Source organism: Lynx rufus, unplaced genomic scaffold (genome assembly GCF_022079265.1).
Source record: "Lynx rufus isolate CCGP_SWC_20201006 ecotype Redwood Valley unplaced genomic scaffold, mLynRuf1.p SCAF_1, whole genome shotgun sequence".
Lineage (NCBI taxonomy): Eukaryota > Metazoa > Chordata > Mammalia > Carnivora > Felidae > Lynx > Lynx rufus.
Window position 1 is genome coordinate 142,055,885 of NW_025814823.1, and position 11,616 is coordinate 142,067,500.

The window sequence follows — 11,616 nt, forward strand, 5'->3', positions numbered from 1 at the left end:
TAATATAGGTTGGATGCTTTCTGAGATTCCCTTCTCAGGGATTTATATATATTACCTTAATAATCAGAGCAATAACCCTAAGAAGTTGAACTGTCATCATCTCCACTTCTACAGATGAGGACACTGAGGCTTGGAGAGTCTAGGGAGCTATGTAGCACAGATAGGAGGTGGTACCAATGAAATCACAGCTCAAGAAGGCCGCTTCTGTGTAAGAATGGCTTATGTTTCTGAGTAAGGCCCTATCTACCTACAGACTCTTGAAAGTTAGGGCTACAAGAGACTTTCAAGATGAAGAGAGCATCCTGACCATGCCTCTCCTACTATAGGCAAGGAAACTGAGGCCCAGAGCAAAAAACAGGGTAGCCCTACATTGCTTCTGTGTTCATGTACGTCGTCTCCCAGAAAGATATGTAATTACATGATAAATGATACCATGGTCTGCAATATTTCTATTTGCTCTGGTAATAAATCATCAGGACATTGAAATGTCTTGGATTATGTGACCAGACCCACAGTCTTTACTTTCATGTGGATTATAGAACTAAGCACACTGACCTAGCTTGCCAGGAGAAAACATTTTAGATCTTCAGATTCCCTTCAGAACACATTGAATAGTGTTTCTGAGGATCAGCCCAGTTTGTCCTGGAGTTCTGATGCCATCTGATGCTGGGACAATGAGAGCAGCCCCTGCTATCTGGAACTGAGAAGATTCAGGAATGCTCTAACATCTGAAATTGATTTTCGGGAAGAGTCGTGGAATTCCTAGGGGCCACAGCATCAGTGTGGCCCTTGTTAGCCTTGCATTCATGGACTTAGAGCCATCTGAGAGCAGGGACTCAGTTTAAGGATGAGAACACCCTCAACAACCTTGGCTGATCATTTTTATTTCGGGAGAAAGGAACATTAAAAGACCAGTTCTTCAATTGTAGAGCTGGGTTGCCCCATACCCCACTTGACATTACAAAGAATGTACCTTAAGCCAATGATTTCTGAGTTCTACAAGGATCACTCTTTTGTCAGAAAATGTAAGTGGCTTGACAGTTTCCATTTGAAGGCTGAAAAGCATCTGCATATACTAAACAAGACTAGGTTTTCCTTATTCCTCTCCTATAAGCAATTCTTAGCTACTCCAAAAAATCATCATGTATTTATTCATCAAACATTGGTTCAGCCTAGGCTGGAGGAATTTACTTCAGTAACTGAATTATAGTCACCCAGTGGTTTGGTGACAGATTCTGTGCTACAACTTAAGTATTTTGAGTCCAACGTTTTACATCCTGAAAATATGCCAGACTTGTCTCTTAGGCTTCATTGTTTTGGGATCATTCCCTGTTGCTAAGGTTTTAAGTGTCTGCCCTTTGTTCCAGGAACACCTTGTGCTTTGTTCAGAGAGAAGTCATTGGGAGCTGTCACGCCATCATTCCTGCTTTGGAAAAGTCCCAGATTTCTCTGCTCACATTCTCTTCTTTTCCTAAATGAGAGTTAAAGCTTGGGATCTTGTGATTGCATTTTATATTGCTCAAATTTAGATATTCTCAAATAGACACAGAGTATTACAAAGGGAAACATACCTGTGCTGTGAAAATAGGCCACCCTGTGTTTGGATAAGACACTTAACCTCTCTGAGCATTTCTCATCTCTAACATGGAAAGAACGATTTCTACCTGGTAGGACTGCCATGAAGCATAATGATACATGTATACACTGTTTGGCATATACTAGATAGCCAATAACTGGTAGCCATCACCATTGTCAATTATCTAAGATAAGGATTATTCCCAATGAAGATGTTCTATGTAAAACTGAGCATAAGAGGATAAAAGAGCAGGTACCAATGGTAAATCAAACTTACCTGAGACTTCCTCAAGCTGTAGACAAATATCAAGGGCAGCCACTCCACCTGGATCCCCAGAAAAGGTCCAACTAGTCCAGAGGTGGTAACACCATGAGGAGAGAAACAGAAATAAGAAGTTTCAGATGAGGAGGTGATTTCCCCCACTCCCTCAGCACACTTGGCCCAATACCCCCCCAAAACAGAGATGGATCAAGATGGCCTCTCTACCATCTCCCCCAGCCTCCTTGCCCTGCTCTGTAGCAGAACCAAAGCCATACGTCAAAGTGCTCTAAATCACAACTTCGGGACCTTCAAAGCTAGCAGCTCAAGAACCTGTCACCCTTTTCCACTTGTGATTTATACAAACTTTAAGGATTTTTTTTTTAAGATTTTACTTCTAAGTAATCTCCATATCCAACTTGGGGCGTGAACTCACAACCCTGAGATCAAGAGTCACATGCTCTACCGAGTGAACCAGGCAGGTGCCCCATAAGGATTTTTTTTTTCTAAAGTGAGCTGCTAAATTAATCCAGTAGTCTTACCTCATCACTACAGTGACAATATATTTTTTAATGTTTTTTATTTATTTTTGAGAGAGTACAAGTGGGGGAGGGGCAGAGAGAGTCAGACAGAGGATCTGAAGTGGGCTCTGTGCTGACCACAGCAAGCCAGATGTGGAGCTTGAACTCATGAACTGAACCATGAGATCATGCCCTGAGCCAAAGTTGGATACTCAACTGACTAAGCCACCCAGGTCCCCATACAGTGATAATGTTTTTTAAAGGTATGCAAAGGTTTTAGCTTGTCAGCCCATTTAGGCAAAGCTGTGTTGAAGCCTCTCTGTTGGCTGTTTTTATTCACTTTACCTAAGAATAAATACAGGCTGGGGCGCCTTTGTGGCTCAGTTGGTTGAGCGTCTGACTCTTGATTTAGGCCCAGGGCATGATCTCATGGTTCATGAGTTTAAGCCCAGTGTTGGACTCTGTGCTGGCAGTGCGGGGCCTGCTTGGGATTTTCTTTCTCCCTCTCTCTCTGCTCCTCCCCCACTCAAGCACGTGCTCCCTCTCTCGCTCTCTCTTTCAAAATAAATAAATAAACTTAAAAAAAGAAGAAGAAGAAGAAGAAGAAGAAGAAGAAGAAGAAGAAGAAGAAGAAATACAGGCTAACATCAATTCCGAACAGGGAAATAGAAAACAGATGTAGAAAACTGGGCATGCAATACGTAAAGGCCGGCACAAAACCTAGAAGATACAGAGGGAACATGGAAAAGGAAAACAATCATGTTAGAATGGTAGGAATGTGGGAAATTTCTTTCTTAAAAATTTTTTAAAAAATATTTATTTATTTGAGAGAGAGAGAGAGAGAGAGAGCCAGAGAGCAAGAGAAAGAGAGAATCCCAAGCAGGCTCTACGCTGTCAGCACAGAGCCCCATGCAGGGCTTGATCTCAAAAACCATGAGATCATGACCTGAGCCAAAATCAAGAGTCAGACACTCAACCAGCCCCTGAGCCACCCAGATACCCCCTTTTAAAAATTAGTTTAATTTGGAATAATATTATTTTTAGGATTAAGAAAACTCTAGCATTAAAAGTAGGGAACACCAATCTTTTAAGGGATTCTTCAAATTAATGTCCAACTTTTCTAACAAAAAAGAAAATAAATGAAGACACACATTTTTAAAGTCCACTGTCTTATTTCTTCTGCTCTAAATATGTGGTGATATACACACTTATCTAATGCAACTGTTAACACAAACACTGGAAATAGCTAACATTTATATGCTATTATCACTAATGATGCAGCATTGGTAACAGAGGTCTCTCTCCGTTTTTCTTCTCATAATAATTAATTCTAGGGGCACCTGGGTGGCTCAGTCAATCAAGTGACCAACTCTTGATTTCAGCTCAGGTCCTGATCTCATGATTTGTGGGATCGAGTCCAGCATTGGGCTCTGTGCTGACAGCATGGAGCCTTCTTGGGATTCTCTCTCTCTCCCTCTCTCTCTCTTTCTGCCCCTCTCCTGCTGGTGCTTGCTCTCTCTCTCTCAAAATAAATAAACATAAAAAATTCTAATATTTTGACATGCAAACGACACAGAATTAGAAGGAAAAGCTTACAGATTCAAAGAGAAAATTGGTATGCAAAAATTCTAGATAGGCTTGAAGGATCGGCTCCAACAGGAAGGCATTTTAATAGATGTTAATATAATGCCCTACAGTTGGATACTAAAATTAAATGCCAAAGTACAGAGGTGAAACATCTTACCAAGAACAAGGAGACTAGATTTAGGGCTTTTATTGTCCACAGCTTCAGTAGTAGTAAACAATTCGCTAAAGTTCCCCTAAAAGCTAAAGTAATTTTAGTTCCACTTTCAGAACAAGGAAGGCAATGATCCTCCTGCAGAGTACCCAAATGAAACCAAAACTGGAATAAAGTATTGAGGAACCTGGATGAGCAATGGCTAGAGGATTTCCCCAGAGGAACCAGGCAAAGTCCTTCCCAACTCTGTGATTCTAATCTCTCAATTCCCATGGTAGACGAAGGGTTCATCATCCAGAATACATGGAATCTACACAGGGTTGTGAATTGGTTTCAAGAGACCTGCAAACATTCTAGCACCATATGCAAAATGGTCTGTTCCCTATGTAATAATAATGCAAGGCATTTAAAGACTAATGCTTTAGGGGTGCCCGGGGGGCTCAGTCCTGTTGAGCGACCAACTTACACTCAGGTCTTGATCTCGCAGTTGGTGAGTTCGAGCCCCACATCAGGCTCCCTGCTGTTAGCACAGAGCCTGACCCGGATCCTCTGTTCCCCTCCCTCTCTCTCTGTCCTTCCCCCGCTTGCACACTCTCTCTCAAAAAGAAAAAAAAAAAAAAGACTCATGCTTTAGATCAGTGCGTCTCAAAGGGGGTAACGCTATTGCCCAGAAGACAGTGCACTCCCACCCAAAGAACTGTCTCAGCACCCCGCCCAACAATTTCAGACATTCAGATTTGGACATTAGACACATATAGGTGAGACACTTCAGTAATTACCTCCAACTCCATTCTACATATAAACACAAGGCATTTCCATGTGGTTTTAACACACAGAAACTTCCACATATACAACTAATATACACTGTTTTGTCTACAACTTTACCGCGAGTCATTTACTACTTTGGAAGATCTTGTTATTGACAACAGTGCAGCTGGTGGGTTTGGAGTTCCCTCAGAATACCTCCAACAGTCCGCATCCACACAGGGATGATTCTACATATATGAGCAAATATACTTATTTAGCCCTTATTTCAAAAACCAACTATAAAGAAAAAGGGTCAACAACAATCACCTGAATTTCAACTCAAAATTTGTTATAAAGTGATGTAAGCATTTGGCCACTTCATTCTGTAGTTGTCACTATGGAGAAATACATGTTATAAGTTATTTGTTGATATATTTTTCTTTTACAATTAGGTCAGCGTGTTTTTTCCTTCGCCTCTTTCTCCCTCCCTCCTCCCCTCCTCCCTCCCTTCTTTCCTATCCGTTCCTTTTTCCTTTCTTCTTTTTTTAATGATGTGTTTGAGTAGGCTACATTGTCCAAGACCTTCATGCCGGGATAGTAAAGAGGTGTTACAACATATTTGTTAGGAAAAGAGGGTCGTTGGCACGAACACTGCTGAGAGTCGTCGCTGCGCAGACCAGTCCTTGAGCATCACGCTTCCAAAATCTCTTAGAAAGTGTTTAACGTTCCACGCTCTCAAAAGAAGGTCCAGCACTGGTATGTGTAGAGCGGTCTGAGCTCATCCGGAACAAGAGGTGCAAACACTAAACTAAAAACCCCACGCGGGGCTCTCTGGGAGAGCGGGTCCTGTCGCCGGAGCCCCGGGGGTGGCTGTCCGGGAGGTTCTCTGGGCGCTCGGCCGTCCGCGCTGGCGCAGGCTCTGCACCCAGGGGCCTGCAGAGGCCCGGCCCGAGAGCTTCGCGACGCTCGCGTCCCAAGTCCACGCCCGGCCGCGGACGCAGCCACCCGCGCCCTCCGCAGCCGAGGGCCCTCCGTCGGGGCCGCTGTGGCCCCTGACTTATTATTAATGTTTTCTAAAAAGACAAAAGTGTAAATCATTACTCAGCCCAGCCCAGTCACCAGGCAAACTGTGTTTAATAAATTAGCTTAATCTATTCCGCAAGTGGTTTGTGAGTGCAGTGTTTCCTCCAGTTAAGGAAAACATTTATATTCTCTCTCTGCCCTGCGCTCCTAGGCGCCCAGAGTCCCTCCCCGGGCGGGCACAGGGCGACGGCTCGGTCGCTGGTGCTCTCTGCCGCTCTCTCCCGCGAACATCCCAGCTCGAGCCCCGGGGCCGGTGGCCAGGAGGGCAGTTGGTGGCCGCGTGGCTTTGTCCCCCTCGGGCCCCCGGCAGGAGCCCGGGTCGCTGGTACCCAGCCTGCTTCTTCGCGGCCCAGATCCCCACCCCGCGCGCATTGCCCTCTTCCAAAGGGGCCTCTTTAACAGCTCCCCATGAAATAATAATTCATTATGTCACCGGGAGGGAAGAAAGGGAGTGTAAGTGTCTTGATGGGATTAGAGGAAACCCCTGCAGAGATGATTTAGGGGCCGTGATAATTCATTTAATAGGGGCCTGGGGCAAATTGCTAGACAGGGAAATGGAACTGAACCAGCCTAGAAAGGGCGCACGACAAGGCTGTGTGGGAGAGCTGGCTTCATTAGCAATATTTAAGAGATTTCATTTAAGAATGAGTCATAAAATGCAGTACTATTTTATCCACCTGGTTTGGTGGCCTTTAGCTTTCCTCTGCATGAATATTAAATTTGAAATGGCACTACAGCAACACATTTTGGAAAGTGTTCTTTGGGCTGTTATTTGTATGGTTGGTTTAGTTTCTCGTTTGTTAACCTTTTAAAATGAATATCATTGAAAATGGATAACTGTACAACCAGAACTCGAAAAGATTAGGGGGAATATAATGCTTTAGAATAGGTTGTTACTAAACTGGGTAAAGGATTTAAGTTTTTATTGATCCAAACACAAAAGGCATAGAGAGTGAGTCAGTAAATGGCAAATTACTTTGACAATTCCCAATTTTCATGCAGATTTTGTGAAGCTGCCCCATTCAGAGCCACCAGCAGCCTGGATGAGACCACAAAGCAGTGAACACAGATGGGACTTGCCCACAGACACCCTGAAAAGTCAAACACACTTCAGGAAAATACTTCCAAAGACTGTTTTCTTGGACAGATAATATTCTATTTTGTTGCCAAAAGGCAAAGGCAAACTCTAGCTTGATTGTAAAACATTTCCTTCAAATGTAGGTTTTTATTTACTGGGGGCGTGAATGGATAGAGTGGGGGTTGCTTGAGATTTTACAAACCCAAGAAGTTTACATGTGGAAGTACAGTGGTTCTAATGACAACTATACTTTAAAAAAATATATTTTTTTTAGTGTTTATTTCCTGTTTGGTTTCAGTGGCTACCTTGCCATACGTATGTGCCACCAAGTTGGAGAGTCCCAGCCAGGAAGCGTTTTAGTAAATACACAACCTTCACAACACTGCGTCCCACCCATTTGTGTAGCCTAATGCTCTTCCCTTCAAAAATCTTGTATTTGCAAAATAAAGCATTAACTCTGATTCTCTCCTTTTTAACAGTAAAAATAGCTCTTCCAGATATGCCGCATCCATTTTTTTTTTTTTTTAATCACAGCTGCATTCTGTTATTTTCACAAAACAACTGGCAGGTCTCTATTCACAGAGCTGCTCTAGCCACATAGGATACATAAGATGCATAATTAATACGTCCTTTAAACGACTTTCTTAATCAAAAAAGACACTAACTATATGTAAAATTATTCACTTACATATATTGGTTTGTGTAATTTTCCACAATGACAGTAAAGTTGGTAGCTAAATATATTCTCATATACAACAAAACTCAGCAAATGTCTTTTGTAAGGCATGCCTGGTGAGGTTGGTACTGATGTTTGTGTTCCTCCTGTTTATACTCCACCATCTCCTAGTAAAGATGCTATGTTTTACATAGGATTGTAAACTACTTTGGAATATAATAAGAGGAGCTGTTTCATATAAAATAAAGGTCACTAACGTACTATTTAGTCAGTCACTGGACAAAGACAAGCGTCATTTGAAGCTGTTAGTTCCCGTCAGAGCCACTTCCCAGTTCTCAGACTCTTGGCTTTTCTCAGGGCTTCCTTTAAAGAAAAGCATTCTGTACCAGCCACTTATAGCCATGGTCAAGGCTGGACTAAGTTCTGAGAAGGTAGCTCCTGGACTTAAGAACTTTCATTCTTTCCTTCCTCATGTGAAAAATCATTCTAAGCCTGACTACGGGAACCCCAAATCTGTTTACAACATCTATTTTTCCTTTTCTGAAATAGAATGTAGTAGAAAGCCAGAAACCAAAGCAAAGAGGCTCCAGAAAATGGTATGCACACGTACCCAAACCGTTGAGTCTTGGCATAACTCATAGTGTTTAAATGATACCACACATATAGTTTCAAGCACACTAAATGCATTGCCACCAGACAGTTTGGGGACACTATTGTGTGCAGACGCAGGGATGGAAGGGAGGAGGTACAAATGCAGAGACTGTTTTCAGTTTTCTGGGAGCCCAGCTTCCACACACAGGCATCAGCAGGCACAAAGCCACAGGCCTTCCAACAAAGGGGACAGGAATGTGACATTATGCACATAACCAAATACTTTAGAGGACAGTGTTTCTAACAAAAATATTCCAGGGTTTCTTCTAATTACATATATACATACACAGAGGTGAAGAAAAGGCATAGCCAATTATTCAAACTACCTTCCCTTTGTTAAAAATATTCATATTTAACATGCTAAATACTATTTCTGAGGACCACACAATTTTTTTTTTTTACGGCCACACAATTTTTAAAAAGAAAGAAAGAAAGCCTTTCTGTGAATCAACCGGAAGCACTTCCAGACAGCAGAGAGGGGCCTCGACCACTGTCTCCTGCCCCTCCCTCAGCGCAGCCGTGGACACCGAGTCAAGGACAAATCTCAGGAGATCACTGCTTTTGGAATGGGAAACCACCCTGCTTCAGTAATGTGGGTGAAATACATCAAACTTAATTAAAATAAGTTTATACTATAAATTGGCCTAAGCTTTGTGGAAAGTAATTTGGCAATACATATCAAAAGCCTTAACAACATTCACTTCATTTACTCTAACAATTCTATCTCCCGGACTAGTTTCTGGGGAGATCATCTGAAAGGCAAACAAAGACGTAGGTAAAAAGACGTTTATCTTTAATATTTACAGTGATAGGATAAAACTAGAAACCACCGAAACATCCAATAACAGGAAATAATGAAGTAATACAATGGAATTTAATAAATGCATATTCAATTTTATACATACAGGATGCTCTGAACTGTATAAAACAATAGAGAGTAGAGAAATGTTAACATGATTATCTCAGGGTAGTGGGGATATGTATTCTTCCCTCATATTTAGTAAGTTTGCTATAATGAGGATGTATTACTTTTCTAATATATACCTTTTTATATAACATACCGGTTTTGTACACACACATGGTCACACAAAATTCATTAATTCTTTCTATGTTTATAATAAGCTCACAGGCAAACCAGAAATCTCAGACTCAAAATAAAACTGACATAATTAGACATTTTCCCCTTAAATAACCACATAAAAATAATTCATGTCAAGCAATGCATAGCTACATGTTTTCTTCTTTATCCAATAAATAAACTTCATATTTAGTGACCATTGTGATTTTCTTTTGTGGACATACATCAGTAGAAAAATTTCCATGATTTGGTTAGAAAAGTCAGCCATTCAGGTGGTCAGTCCACATGATCATGATCATTGACAGTCCGCACTTAGCAGTTCGGGTACTCTTATTTGTTCATTATACAAATAATGGCAAATGGCAAATTTGCAAGGACAGTCCTGCTCTTAGGCAGGCCATTGAATTATCTACAAAAATCTGTTTTCAGCAGCAGACTATCCAGAAATTTGACCCCTCGGCTCTTTTCTTTCTTTTCTTTAAACTAGGTCAAGTGGCTGTCCCTGTAGCACCATCAGTATATTCAATAAAAATCAAGTATATCTTGTGTTTGAAACATACATTATAAATAGATGTATAGATGGAGCAGATATTGAGAAAAGAAATGGTAAAGATTATGAATATTAAGATTTATATTAATCTATAAGCCTATTAAAGTACAGTAAAACCTGTCCTTCAGACCACCTTTTTAAAGATATCACCTCCCTGATGGGACCACTAAATTTCGGGCCAAATTATTTTCCCATAAAGAACAATGAAAAGAAAATGATTATATTAAGACTACTTCTACTATGGTTTCTTTTCATTGTTCCGCCAAAAATGATTCCAAACAGTAAAATAACATTGATTTTGACCTTGTTAATGAACCTGAAGAACTTCATGGAATACTCAAACGCCGATTTCCATTTTTAACAGGAAAAAAAAATGGACCCGCTGCCTCACATTGTCGAAAACACCAGCAGCAGGTAGGGATGATTTCATTGGTATTCGGCAGATGTAGCTTATCTTGATATCGCTAATGTTCCGTAAGGTTTGTCATGTGGATTTTTCTTTGTGCCAAAAGCTGGAGATGATTGTGTGATTTGTAAAATATTGAAGAAGCCTTCAAACCGAGAGGTTTATTGCATTTCTTTTTGGTTACAAGGATTCTCACATACGTTATTACTGAAGTGATTTTCAGTTTTCCAAAATGCCACTCTCTCCCAGGGAACAACTTTCTCTCCTTTGGCCTGAAAGGACTCCCTGTGGCTTTGACCGGCTTTTCTTCTAAACAAAACTGCCATGCCATCCACACTCCCTGAGCCCCCCACGAGGTGGACCCTGGTTCTCTTAATCAGGTTCTCCTTCAGCTTGCTCATGCCAGTCCAAACGCCTGAGGCCTTACCCCTCCTGTGTTGGGCTTCCAGAGCATATTCCCTAACTTTTTAAGTCTCTGGACTTGCTTTTCTTTGCAGCCTACCAAGTATACAATGCAATGGTTTTTTCGTGTCTCCTCCAGTATCCTTCTATTTAAATAGGACTTTTTTTTTAATGTTTATTTATTTTGAGAGAGCGAGCAAGTGGATGACGGGCAGGGAGAGAGGGAGAGAGACAATCCCAAGCAGGCTCTATGCTGTCAGCACAGAGCCCTATGTGGGGCTCGATCCCATGAGCTGTGAGATCATGACCTGAGCTGAAACCAAGAGTCAGATGCCTAACCCAATGGGCCACCAAGGCACCCCTTATATAGGACTTTTTAAAACATGCATACAAAGAAGAATTGGTCAGGTGTTGATATCCTTTAAATTATCATATGTGTGCAAAGAACATATCTTAAAATTCTCCAATAAGAGGGAAACAGGTGAACAACAACTGCAAATTTTTAGGCCTCTTTGGGGGACTTCGCTAGACCCCACAGTCTTGAGGGCAGGAACCCAGTCCTGTGTGTGTCCCTGGGCCCAGCTTCGAGCCCAGGCCCTACCATCATCAGCTCCCAGCCAGCTGGTGTGGAACTGAACCAAGCTGCCAGTCACACCAGATATCTTGCCCTCATTCTTTAGCTGGAGGTCACGGGACAGTCACAGTTCAGAATCACAGTCTCTTGGTGCTTGAAGGGGCCTTGGAGCACACTGGCTGAGCTGAGGCTTCACATCTTAGAGTTACTGGGGTCTTGAAGGAAGAGATGCCTCAGGTGGTGTCAGTACACATAGCCATGAACCTCATGGGTGAAAA